Below are 14643 nucleotides of genomic sequence, written 5' to 3'. Positions count from 1 at the left end.
CCTCCTATTAGAAACTGACCACTCATAAGGAGTTGGGGGATGGATGACACAAAACTGCATGGCAACAGATAAGCTACAGACTCTAATGACCTACAAGACATTTCAAACTCATACATGTTTCTAAAGCAAGTAATGATCTAAAGCCTCTAGAACAAATGGTAGGTGTTACACATAATATACATGTAAAAATGATATGAATGCATGGAACATGAGTGAAAGAGTGCTGGTTATTTGAAGGCTGTCTAATTGGCATCATAGAGTAGCCAGGAATAATTAATTGGTTTCACAGTGCAACCTTGTTCAGGATAATGAACATGTCTGAAAAACACACTCATGCCACAATGGATCTCTCCAACACAAACTTTCATCTCATTTATGTTGAATGTGGAAATAGGTTTTAGAGTATGCAACTGATATTTTAGAGAGATTAGCCTTCACTGCTTTTAGAAATGGTCAAATATACTAGGATAAAAGCTAGCAGGCTGAGTTAGAATGATGCACTTACCTATTGCAATGTTTAACTGCTGCTAGGAATACATCAGCAACCTGTAATTTATGAAACATCTCACAAAAATCCACTCATACAATATATATGTATGCATACATACATACATACACAGAAATATATATAGTAGTAAGAGATATTCAAAAATGTAGTAAAGAGCTTCCAGAGAAACAAAAGTATGAGTCGATTTTCGTAAGCTGTGTCATAAATTACGGGTATGTATGTGTGTGTGTGTGTGTGTGTGCGCACGTATAAAAAAATATATATACACTACTGTGCAAATGTTTTAGGCAGATGCTCTCCAACATATTTGGAATAACTTCTTGGAAGAAGTGGATGTTTGAAAACTTGATTCTGCACTTCAAAACACACTTAGGTACCTCAATACAAACAGAAAATGTTGGATCAAATTTCTAAAATGCAAAGTAGTAAGGCCCCAGGACCAGATGCTTATCCGATTGAATTCTATTTAGAAATAATACGTCAGCACCTCCTCTTCTGCAGTTGTAAAATCAAGCACTGGAGTCTGGTTGTTTACAGCAAGCTTTGACAGAAGCCATTATAACACTCCTTTTAAAGCCTGGAAAATATCCAAATGAATGCAGTTCAAACAGCCACATTTCATTATTGAATGCAAAAAAGTCCAAGGTCTGTCCCACCACATCGGTCTGACTTCAAAACAGTTCTTTTTCACAGAAGCACAATGAAGCTGCAGTTGGCTCACTCCAAAGATTTTAACTCATGGGTGGCTCGCCACCTTGGCTCTTTCACACAATGAAATGTACAAAATGTGTTAGAAAATGATTTCCAATATCAAAGGTTACATCCTTTAGAACAGTTCTAGTAATCTGGTATAGAACATAACTAATACAACTGTTCTGTGCATAGCACAGCACAGCACACATTCAAAATGGCTGTCCATTACACAAAAGCATCTCCAAGTTCAAATAGTTTATTCAACACACAAGCAAAGTCGACTCGACAATCACTTTATACACCTTTGTAACATGTACTATCTCAGTACGTTTCATTTTGAGCTTCTTCATCATTAGAAGCTCATCAAAACGATTTTACAGCACCATCATATGCCCGGTTGCATGTCGAAGTATCACTCCTTTAGCAAAGTTTATTCACTAATAAAATCAGTTCCCCCCCCCCCCCCACTCATAGCAGTTTCTCTACACACTTTCACACCATAGTGCCTACATGACGAAGGGCAAGACTATGCCAAGTATCTTGTCATGAATCACATTTGCATATTCCTCTTAAAGGGACAACAATGCATTTCCATTTCCTAGATTAAACTAACCTCTGGGTTATACACAACTCATTATTATTCAGTTCAATGTGCTTCCTAGGGTTCACTATTGCAAGGTGAAACTGGCAAAAAATCAACATGGGATAAATTAGTCTTGTGAATGTGGTTCATCTTTATGCAAGTTTCTAATTGCTTATAACAAGTATTTAAGTAACATTAGCGACTCAAACTCATGGGAGCTCATTACAAAGACATACTAGACAGCAAAACACTTGACTATTCTCACAGCAGCAAATTGCTATGAGCCAACTTCTAAGTGTTTCTCGGTTTATAATTTCATCAAGAAGTCAGACTAAATTTCGCAGTAGGCAACACAGGGTAACATTATAACAAAATCATGTCTCCCAGACAAAAAGGTTGATGCACACTACTATACCTAGAAGAATTTGTAAAGTGCTGAGGTAACACGATTAGAGCCAATCTGGAAAATTACTTAAATGTAATGGTATGTCATCATAATTTATCAAGTAGAATTAATCAATTATTTGCTGGGGAAATAATTATTTAGGCTTCTGCATACAAGCATTCCCACCTTGAAATATAACTACCGAGCAGTTCAATTTTGCTAACAACTTGTTAAATAACTATTATTCATACACAGCTTACCTCATCACTTGATAAGTTAATCATAAATATTCACAACTGAGCATTAAAGGGTTTGATAGTTGTGCTCAATGTTCCATTTCTCAGTCTGCTTGTCCTTGCAACTATGCAGGTCAGGTGGTTTTTATCCCAGCGGCCATGGCAGGCCCCGCTCTGTTTCTGTGGGAGGGAGTCATTCAAAGGAGGACTCGATGCAGACATGTCACGTATGGGTTTTACTGCAGTGTTCTGACACCTTGACTGCAGAGTGGGAAGAACTGGAGCAGAGTTGGATTTTGCCATGAGGTTAATTGTTATTTTTTAGACATGTTCTAAAGCCTTTTTTTTTTTTGTACATCCCACAAGTAACACACCAGTATGTTCCAGACATGGCCAATTCAGTGTCTTCCTGGGGTATATAGTCATAACAGTGAGGGAATACTAGTGTTTGGAGGCTCTTCTCACACTGGTTTATATGAATTTCATTGTTTAAAGTGTTTTCCAAGTGATAGCCTGAATATTTTGTGCTTGTTTTTCGAAAAGCAGACATCTTTCCATTTACAAGAGTATTATTATCTGTAGTCCATTTCTGCAAAGCATCTGCCTGCTCTTGCCTGTTGTGTTTACAGAGGGACTTGTGAACAGTGTCTCTGTACTACAGACACAACATACCCCCATGGTCATTCCATCCACACCTACTCAGGCACATAGATATCCTTTAGTTATGTCTGGAACCTGATCAATTATTGCATACACCACTGTGTACCATCTGTTCAGGGTACATTTAAACAGGGCTGGGATTGGACACTAACATTTTCAATAAAATGGGATGCACCATATACCAAATTAAGTATGTTGTTAACCTACACACAATACGATTCTTATAATAATCTGCTGGTTTATCTGGAAAGCCCCCATTAGTGTATGTGTAAGTCACTGCACCTACATTCTCAGAGTGTTCCATCTGACACTTGAAATACAATAGTGAAATTCACTTCACATTGGAGTTCAATAGGATACTGAAATTCACTTTGTACTGGCATTCAATACAAAACTGGAATTCTCTTCATACTCTCATTCACTACAAGAACTAAGCGCTTGCTTCATGCATTCATTTGATAGTGAAATTAAATTCTAAAATCATTAGAAACTTGCTGAGGCGGAGCTTAGGGGGATCAGAGAGACAGCCACACCTCACCCAGGCCTCTCCACACTCCTTGGAGAGTACTACAGGGACAAGTGACCCAGTGCTGACTCCTGGAAGGATGTTTTCAACCCAGCTTGTTGGGTGTAAAGACAGTGACAAATCAGACAAATTGCTCAGCAATCAATGATCTTGATCAGGTTTGTATTCAGGACTGGGTCACGACTGAGTAGCAGGGCTGTAGAAATCTGCCCCCATCAAACCTTAAGACACCCATGTCTAAATGCAGATGCTAACTTTGGTTGTGACTTTACTGACAAGCTTGCAAAGTAGCATGTTCTTATGCAAGATAGTGACCTTATAAAGCAAAACCCTGAACAGCTTCATATAAAAATGTATACACTACAGGATAGACCCTTAGAAGAGACTGAGGGGACTATTCCTTCAGATGTAAACTGATTAGTTAATCAAATTACAAATGAGATAACTAGACAGCAATAATCAGCCTTCTAATCCTTACTGAAATTTTGAAGCCTGAACATAGGACAAATGCAGCAAGCGGCAGGACATTAAGACATACTTTGGTAATGTTCCTTTTCATGTTACCCAGAAGAACACACAAACAAACATGAATGCAGACATTCGTGCACATACCACAAAAAAAGGAAACAATCTGCAAAACAATCACTGAACTCTGTGATAATCATTTTTGTGCTTTTGTGCTTCAGAACCTGGAGGCAGAGACCTGTCTGCAGAATGCTAGCAAGACCAGCAGGAAGTGCTGCCGCCGCTCCCCACCACTCTAATTAGAACTAACCAAATGGGTAAGTGGCAAACAATATGCAAACAGATAATCAAATGACCACTGAGTTCAAATTTCTTATTAGTTCAACACTTGCTGGAATGCTATAATAAATCTTAAATTTGCACAATATTACGATATTGTTCATTTGAGATCATTACATATATAATTTGTAATAGTAAAACTATTATGTGTACATGTAATGTATGTATATGTGTATATATGTAATGTGCAAAATCTAGGATAACTTTTAGCACTGTATATACATAAAAGAAGTTTTCATATTCTCCTTTCCATCTCTAATCACTTCTTGCTCCTGAAGAAAGTTTCATAATCTGCCTTGGAGACTTAAATTAGGTGCAGGCCATCTCAATTTAGCACCAGCACGAAGCCTACATCGATCCACATTAAAACTCTCTTCACAGAAATACATTAAATGGGCTGGGAACATTAGAGCCAAGGCAATTTCATGTCTGCATTTTTCAAACCAGCATCCGTTTAATTCAGGCTTTTCATAGTGGGCTGGCCTGGAGCAAAATCTCCCTGTGCATTTAGTGCCTCTGCTTCCATCAGTGTCTAGGTGGCCCTCACAAATCTTGGTGCTTGGACAGTTTGGCTCATTTGTTAAAACAGCCAACCGACCACATACTCACCCCCCGCCCCTGCCCCCACCAGAGATTAATATTCATCAAAAGAAAACACCACACACCATCTGGAGGATAACATTGTGGCCATGCTGAGTGTGTTCTTTTATGCTTTTCTCTTCAACATTATGTTCAAATTTTTAATTCCTATTTAAGGGCAGTAAAATTACTAAAACAATAACTATGATGTTAAGCATAACTGTAACCACCACCATAACCATAGCTGTAACCTAGGCCACAGCACATATTTTGTTAATCAAAATCGCAAATGATCAATTCATATTGACTGATCGTTGCAATTAAGACAGCAGAAAGCTACAATATGTACAATATATAAGATGTGTAACGTCATAGCATTACTTCTTGGGTGCTGTGTGCATCCTGACCAATAGCAGCCCTTGCAATCTCTGTCTGGTTTAAGGAATCACAGTGCTGACATGCCAACAAGCATATAAAATATTGGTAAAGGCCAATCTTTAACCATATCAAGGGATAGTTTTAACCCAACTAAGGGCTTGTTTTTAAATATACAGCAATGAATATTGCAGTTATAGTATCTAAGCCATATAATAACAACACAAATGTTGTCGTCCCCACTTACCTGCAATGCTAAACTATAACATGTAACCCTCACCTTAACCATCAATATAGTCGTAACTGTAACCCTGATCTCGACTATAACCATTACACTGACTTTAACATATGCAGATGCACAAGGAATAAGTACACATAGCAAAAACAGATCTGGTATTGGATGTTATACACAATTTTTTATTTGTAGCACCACATTTTGTATTAAAAATAACTTAAAAATTAACAGGCTTACACAAATTAATCCACCAGCACAAATTTAATAACCACAATACAAGCACCCACTTCCAACATGCTCATCATATAACATGACTGAATGAACCATTTCTTGGCCTGTGTAACATTTAAAAGAGAAGGTTTATTCATTTCAGATCAAAGTTCCTCATAAAAATGTACACCGTTTTTGAAGGAACTCTGCAGAAAGGTTATTCCAAATATCTTGGAGAACACCTGCCTAAAACATTTGCACAGTAGTGTATACATTTTGTACACACACACACACACAAACACACACTGTGGTAGTCTGGGACAATTCATTCATTTTGAATTACATATAAGAGCAGTAGTAGTTTATTCAACAGTACAGCCTCACTTTCAGCTGTCCACTCCAGTCAGACCAACTACAGCAGTCAGCACAGAAAACTATAACTCCTCACCAGCAAACAACCAGTTTGGAAGGGTCATTTTAATTAAAGTGCATTATCATCTTTTTTTACAAAGTCACTAGTTGCAAATGAACAGCAAATTGGACATTTTCTCCCTCACTCACACACAAACAAACACACGCTCATGTCCTGACATGGCAGTGACTGAGCCATTAGTGGGTTCATGTCACAAATTCAAGTCAGGGCAAACAGGACAAAGCTGCTGGTGGATGCAACAGGCCTAAAAACAGTCACAGACACACAAAGTCTTCTATCTTCCCTGAAACAGAAATGAATCAGATATTCAAAATCTGAGTACACCTCAAGATTAACCAGAAAACATTAAGTAAAACCAACATCTATGAAGTGAGAAAACAAATCCATATCATATCAGACAAAACAAGCCAAGAGGGCTGGGATGCTCATAAGTCTAGACGTTCCTAGCTTGTCACTATATAATACTTTATTTATATTGAAAGCATGTATAGAAAATAAATCCTAAAAAACAATTTGACAAATTATCAAATATGTAGTCACAGTCTCTTATGAGAAGGAGATCTGGCAGGATGGAAAGCAGCAACAAACAAATACACATCCAAGATATCAAATTCAAACATATTACACTACATAAAATTAATCAGTGGAGCTCATCAACTGAAAAGATTTTCAAAATCTCAACAAACGCGTTCTGTCAGGTGATCTAGTGAATTTGAAACAGTAAAATCTCACTGTAAAACTCCAGGGAATATCACCAGTAAAACATGAACTTGTGAATCTCCAGAGAACTGTAAATGGCAAAACCTTAACCCATAAAATTCCAGAACATTTTACATAGTAAAAAGTGAACCTGTTAATCTCCAGAGAGCTGTAAACTGTAACACTCAAGCTGTAAAGTTTTTAAAGAAGGTCTTTGAGTATACTTAACAGTCTCACAGGGCCAGACAGGTGGTATATTTGCCATGGATACTGATGTGTGCTTTCTAAAAGAAATCATTAATACAGTACTGACCAAAAACAGGCACCTGCTGTAGTCCTGCTCTCTCAGATCACATTAGCCCTGTAAAAGAGGGGGTTGAGTTTACTGAACTGTTTTAAAAGGACATGATATAAAATATCCAGTGACTTTAATGTGGCTGCAGGTGAATAAAAGCTAGTGTAGTGAATTTAATATGATCTCATTTGTGTAATGATACCTGAGCACTACAAGGTCAAGTATTTGAATGGATACTGATATCTGCAAAGATACGGATTGCCTGGAGTAATCCGAGTTGCCCTGCCTTTGTGCATGTTGAGCTAATTAGCCCAAGATGCCCAAATAAAGTAATTAAGGTACCACAAAATCCAAGGGTACCTTGATTCTTAAAACATTACACTCACCTACACACATTTATCAAGTTAAAGATACAGAGCAAGGGATAGAAACACAAATGTTTCCCATCTATTTCAAGAATCTTAACTTGACTGATTCCACTGCACATCTTCTTATTCTACTACTACTACTAATATTATTATTATTATTATCAGATTTATATAGCACTTTTCAAGAACACAAAACACTTACAGTTACAGATATACAATACAGCAGCCATAACAATAGCAGGTTTGGGCCTGGTTACTACTTGGATACAAGACCACTTGGGAATGCCAGGTTCTGTGAGCTGTGCAGCAACAGTGGTTAAGGCACTTGACTAGTAATCAGACTGTTGCAAGTTCAAGCCCCACCATGATTTGTTCCCTGAATAAGGCTATTAACCCTCAATTGCTCAAGATGTATTCAGTCACAATTCTAAGTAGCTTTGGCCAAATACTGTAAATGTAAACCAGAATAAGGTGTGGGATTCAGGGATAAGTCTACTGCCAAAATACCCCCTGCTAAAGAACAACAACCTGTTGCTTAGCAACAAGCACCATACCTGTCTATAGCATAAGGAAATAAAATGGGGATGTTTACCATGGAAATATTGTGTTTGTATTACAGAGCATAACTTGGATAGTTGTAGGAAGGCAGATAAGAAGAAATAATTTATTGCCGTTGTGTACTTTTTAAACAAATTTTACAAAGTGCTTTACAAAAGAATATCAGGAATGATAAAGTCTGGTGTGGTGCTTGTCTATGCAAACTCAGAGCTGAACCAGAGCACTGAGAAGGCCTAGCCACTCTTTCTGGGTCACAAGACATAAATGATGTCTGATCTTTTAAACAGGACAAGCAGCAAAACTCATTAATGAACAAAGATACAAAAAAAGCTTCTAATGAGGCAAAATTAAAAGAACAAACATCATGTTTTTTGTTTAGCCAAACAAAGGTCACAAAGTAAGTGATCATATTAAAGTAAAAGCACTATGGGTAGCATGGGCTAATATACAATTATCTACTTGGTTTTGTGCTGTTTTAATTTGATAATAACAGCATTGACAGAAAAGCATCCTGGAACATATTTTATTGCAATAACATTCACTCATATGGCCCAACCTAATTCAGTATAGCTTCAATTCCAGCCTTCTCAGGTTCCACTTTGGTGTTTGGATCTTTTCCAGTTTCACTGTTGAAATGAATGAAACTAATCAGGGAAACTAATCAGAATTAAACAATAAACTGCTTTTTGTTTTGTTTTTAAGCTATTTATAGACAACTGCCATCTTATGAATAACAGTGCGGCAAACATCACTTTATGATTCAAAGGATTATATTTGATTCACTTCATATATCCCCATTACATTTAGCTGTATTTTGGTTTCTTACTAGTTAGCTATGGATCCAAGTTAGCTGAACCCAACTGTGCACTGCCTCCACATCACACCAGAAACAGTCTAAAATAACAACTGAATGACATCGGTCTTGATATATGAAAAAGAACTGTATGGCTGCAAAAGCATTATTTTAGAAATAAACAATGAAGTACCACATGGTATTACTTTAAAGACAACTTGAACAAAACCTGACTGACAACAGTAGATGCCGTAGTCAGTCAGGTTTTGATGTAGTTAACAACTAGTGGATAGCATCTGGCCTATCGATCAGAAGGTTGTAGGTTCAAATCCTGGATCTGCCATGTTGTCATTGTTGGGTCCCTGACCTCTCTTCACAAAGAAAATGGAATATGTGAAGAGCATTCCATCTGGCCTAGATCTTAATGTGTACTGAGTATACCCCACCCAGTATTGCAATGAGCATGTTCAGCCCCACTCACATTTCAGACTGTACCATCTCTAGTATTAGTATACTAGTAGCGCGAGTATTTTAGAGAAGTTATCAGAGCAGACCCTTCCTCACTCTGCCAAGCTGAAGCCAATTCCAGTAAACACAAATTCTTTATATACTATCAGATACATATTTAAATGAAAAGATTATTTTTAGCAATTGAGATTATTATGTAAAGATATATGGTACGCTGAGACTTTTGAATTAAGCACTCATGTCAGTTAGGGTCAGCTTTTTTCTACAAAGGAACATCAGTCATCACATATAGCCTTATCTCTCGCTCTCTTGTTCACTCACACACACACCTCTATCAAAAGTCTAGTAGCATTTTTTGATATAAGATGAAAAGAAATTGCATTTTTAATAGAATTCTAATCATTTTCATATGTATTCACTAGAATGTGAGATATAGTTTCTGAAATCACTAAGTTTTTCTAATGGGGTAAAATATTTAGGCAAAATTAAACATTACTTTAAAATATGAATATTAAAAATATATGAGGGTAGTTAATAATTATTTTTATATAAAATATACATTATATTGATTGAAAATAATATGATTTTTGCTGTAATGTTCCATTCTCTACATCCAAACCAGCCATGAAGATTATTATATATAACTGACTCATATGACTAGCACCTAGCCAAACCTATATAACACACAAGCTCTATGCCTGTTGTACCTTTAAAATAAAAGACATTAAGCCTTTACTTAACATTACTTAAGTAATGTTAACCTTAATCTCAGTATCAGACCCTGCGAATTCCACAAGGACTGGTGGTTACTTCTAAATATTACTTCAGAATCAAAAATAGTGGTTTCTGGTTGGAGAAATGGATTCCATTCCTTGTCTGCCATGTTCTGCTGAACCATTGCAAACACTCAGAAAGGCCACTGTAGCAAGTAATATTAGTTAGCAGTTCAGCAGACATCCAATAAATGTCTTAAATGATAATGAGCTTTGGAGGCAAAATAAGGATCTGTCCTTACCAAGGGATGGTAGCTTAATTTGACTGATTTTTTAAAAATGGTTCAAGCCTGATGATTTACAAACGTGTTTACCATTAAGCTATTGCAAAGTCTTAATTAAGCATGGCCTGAATTTAGGTTTTTAATGACACTGTTAGATATTTGACAAACACAAAAAATGGAGTTGCCACATCTAGCAAAAATCTCTAGCATAATGACTGCTTAAAAATACCCAACATTTCAAAAGACAAATGTAAAAAAAAAAAAAGACTGTGGCCTGAACATCTCAACACCAATGTATACTTTTTTTTTTTTACAGGCCCGATCACTGAATTAATTAACTTTGTACATTTGATTCTGTGAAAATGTATTTCTTTCTTGGAAATTCCTTACACTACACATCAGAAATGATCCACAGTTAAGAAGCCTGAATGATATGCAATGTGAGCAGCAAACCGCAACTCTGCCTCATCAACAGAAACATTCCTTCTTGTAAACAAACCGCCTGTGCCAAAGATTTCTGGCATAGGAGATTGGTGTATGATTCTCTTTGTGCTTCTCCGGTGTAGCACGTGCAATCAGATCACTGCGATTCGCACTTATTTTTGATTTACGTTACTTGCAGAACGCTTTCCAGACATTTTAAATATTTTGGATATCCTCTTTAAACCCTTTTCTTTCCCCCATATTTCCTCGGCAATGTAGGCTAAATGTCACTTAACGTTTGTTCCTTTTCCACCCTTTCTCTCTCTTCTCCTCGTCGTCTCTCTTTCATAATTTTTGTGTATGTCTGTCTGTGTGAAAAATGTCAGCCACTGTCGAGTCTAATCAAGATGAATGGAGAAATCGTTCGAGTCTTGACAATATGCGCAGCTAATGAAGTCACGTGGCGAAATTAGTCTTTTGGATGTGGCTCTTCATGTTGAAATATTCTTATATTTGGCAACCAAAAATTGGACAGACGCACACAAAGATGGTGTGTCTAATCTTTGGTTACCAAATATAAGCATTTCATCACAATGTACCACATCCAAACGACACATTTCTTTTCCACCTCCGCGATACATTATGAACGCAGATAACCCGCAACCCCGATCTGACATTATATACATGTAACTGCATTTTCGAAAAAATCCCAATTGAGGGATACACCACTAACCTGGCAACTCTGCACTCTTAACTCTCCGTTTAAATCCCCACCCCGTTGATCGACCACGCCCTTTATGACTGATTCGCAAGAGAAAAAACATGTGGTTCTATAAATCGAAATAAATTCACGTGGAAATCAAGGCTACACCTACTGAAAACACCCAAATGCCCAACTCCGATGCTAAAAGTACTCTCCTGTGGGTTTAGTTAGAACCCTAATAACACACATCACTCTTAGAATCAGCACACTTTGGCCAATCTACCTGTCTGAGGTGTTTCATTAGAGTTGTTTGGTATGTGCAAGTTTCAGATTAAGTCTCCCTGCTCTGGTGGTATACATTTTAAAGGACTGTGACTGATTTTGTATGTTTTTTTTCTGATTTTGAACTGTGTGCAGAGCCAACAGGTGCCAGGGAGAATGGAATTATACAAATAAGCAGTCGGTAATCCATTTCAGTCCATGGTATAAGATCTGTAGCCTAAATGTTTCACTGGTTATGAACACGTGTTAAATTATATTACCTGCTTGCTGATGTCGCATTGGCAGCAGAGGGTCCATATATATTTGAGAGTTCTCCACAACAGTATGATGAAGAGACCCCCAAAGAAAGTCACCAAGGATGAGGCGAGAAACGCCCACCACATCCGCTGCCCGCTCTCGTCGCACGGAATATCTGGCGAGTAGGGTATGATGACTTCCATTTTGCTTTTTGGTAGCCGACCCCCTTTTGCATTTTCATTTGTCTTTCTCGGCAAGGAGTCAATGGCGTCGGACCACAAGTCGCCATCCTCGGATGGAAACATGTAGGATCTTTTAGGTGACATATCAGCGCCCACGAAACGGTTATCCAGCCATGTTGCGTCGGTGCCACTCTTCTCCGGGCGCGTGCTGAACGCTCGCCCCGAATCCCTTCGCGATAAATCAGTAGACTGCAACCTGTGACGTGCGGTTGACTTTGGCTGAGCACAAAATCATCGGCCAACTCTCTCTCCAAACATTTGCGCTAGAACGCTAGTCTTTGCGAGGCGTTTCACATTCTTCGTATTCATATGAACTTCGTAATTTCTCCTCCTGATAGCCTTCATCAATGGTTGTCAAGTTGCGACCCGGCTGTGTTTGACCTGACCGACCCTCTCGTCTCTAACCGATGCTCATGCTCCACCGCACTGATGTGCTCGCTGTGCTCCGACAGACTGAACGTTCCCGGTCATCTACTCTCGTCATTCGACACGTAGCGTTTGTTTAAAAAGACTAAAGCACTAGCGCGACAGATTCCCCCTGCGTGACGGTGTAGGCAGCGGCCAGCAGTTAGAGAGCAGCGGTTGTGCTCGACAGACTGCCAAGGTGCTGCACAGGTGGGGGAGGGTGGAGTTTACACCAATTCAACAAAACGCTTCAAATCGCAAATACTTCTGCGTGTACGGTTGGTTGTCGATTACAGGGAGACATTCGTATTTTAATTACTTACAATTGGAATTTAAAAAATTCAAAATTGCTAAGCAAGTATTGTTATTAATTTGGTTTCAAAAGCCAACAAATTGACAAAAAGGCTTAAAATGCAGGGCGACTAAACGCTGCAAACTAATCTATTATTTTGTTCCTCTCTTGTTCAGTTTCATCGACAGGACGCAGAACTTTTCTCGCAGAGGAACGCATCAAAACACTGTCACCACTCCCGCCAGCCGCAGGAAACAGCCTCAGATCTAAGTGAAAGGATTTCATTTACACCAATTCCTTCGACTGCAGTTCTTTTGCTAAACGGAGTTGCAAGGGGAAAGCTTGCTTTTTATCGTAATCTGTAACCCTAGTAATCTAAATAAGAGGTTAAAAGATACGACGCCTATGAATGAATTAATGTTGTCTGTTATATTATGGTAAGGTCTACAATTACCTTAACCCTTCAGAATGTAGTGGATCCATCGCCGAAACAAGTGACAATGAACTGATCCTATTACTGAATGGGGTTTCCTCCGTGCGTTTTGATGAACTTTTACGCCCCCTGGTGAACTGAATGCTTTATAGAAAACACTTTCTGGATGCATTTTCACTATTTCCAACACACAGTAAGATATTCCAGTCCATACATCCTATGTATGTCACACAGACAAGATTCATTTTCCCAGGGATTACTACCACTCTACATAACCACTACAAAAACTACAAAAAAAAAAAAATTGTTTAAAATATAGTTTAAAAAAGGTATCAACACAAAACTATAGGACTTTTTTGCTATTTTTGCTATACCACAAGGATTGTACTACTTGCCAAATATTGCTAATACTGCTTGTGATTATATCTAAATGTATTTTGTGATTTGATCATATTTGGAGTATATAGGTATTATACTGGAATTACAATTCTTTTTAACAATTTAATTGTTCACCATTTGCACTATAAGAGATGTTTTTTGACTGAATAAAAAAAAAAGATGGCTATTGGATGGCCATCATAAGTGCGCCAAACAAAAACTAAGCATTTAGTTGTTTTTAAAAGATAAATGATTCAGTAAGTTCAGACAGTTTTTTTTTTTCAAGAAAAGGCAGTGCTATCCCAAGGAAATATGAGAGTTCAATGTTAAATGTGTCATACACACACAGTAGATTCATTTGGAAATCAAAACATTTCTGTCAAGCTTAAAAAATTAAGGCTTTTGGGGTTTAATGGTACCATCAGAGGTACCATTACAGTTTATCATCCCTTATGAAATACCTGTTTTATAGCTGTTGATGAACATACAAAAAAGCAAAAAAAGATCAATCAAATGTGTTTATACATACACACACATGAAAATATCTAGAGGTGTATGATTTGTTTTAAAGCATTGTGTCCTCAGTTTTAGACTTTAGTAACAATAAAATAAAGGCACAGTCACCTGCAACTTAGCACAGTAGATTGTCATTTTGATATTCAGCAAAGTTCAGGAATCAATCTGATCTCATCTTATATCATACACACTTGGGATAAGAATATGGAATATATTTGTGAAATTTTGAAACAAAATGGGAAAGTGCTTCCTTTAAACCTGCTGCATGTCCCTCTACCATGTAACCTCCCAGCTAGCCCTGGAGGAGCCAACGAAGCATCAATATAG

The 14643-nt window shown here is 37.7% G+C and overlaps 1 pseudogene across 1 annotated transcript in view; it reads right to left on the bottom strand.

Moving 5' to 3' along the window:
* LOC113589032 (calcium-activated potassium channel subunit alpha-1a-like) overlaps nucleotides 1-13811 on the bottom strand; it is an 87749-nt pseudogene extending 73938 nt beyond the window's left edge. Inside the window, exon 1 of the transcript XR_014117179.1 lies at nucleotides 12074-13811. The product of XR_014117179.1 is annotated as a calcium-activated potassium channel subunit alpha-1a-like (transcript). The remainder of the gene's footprint in view (nucleotides 1-12073) is intronic.
* Between the last annotated feature and the right edge of the window lie 832 nt (nucleotides 13812-14643).

Source organism: Electrophorus electricus, chromosome 15 (assembly GCF_041902795.1).
Source record: "Electrophorus electricus isolate QZ-2024a chromosome 15, ASM4190279v1, whole genome shotgun sequence".
NCBI classification, from domain to species: domain Eukaryota; kingdom Metazoa; phylum Chordata; class Actinopteri; order Gymnotiformes; family Gymnotidae; genus Electrophorus; species Electrophorus electricus.
The sequence above is the reverse complement of the archived record's forward strand: the minus strand, read 5'-3'. Positions and strand labels throughout refer to the sequence as shown.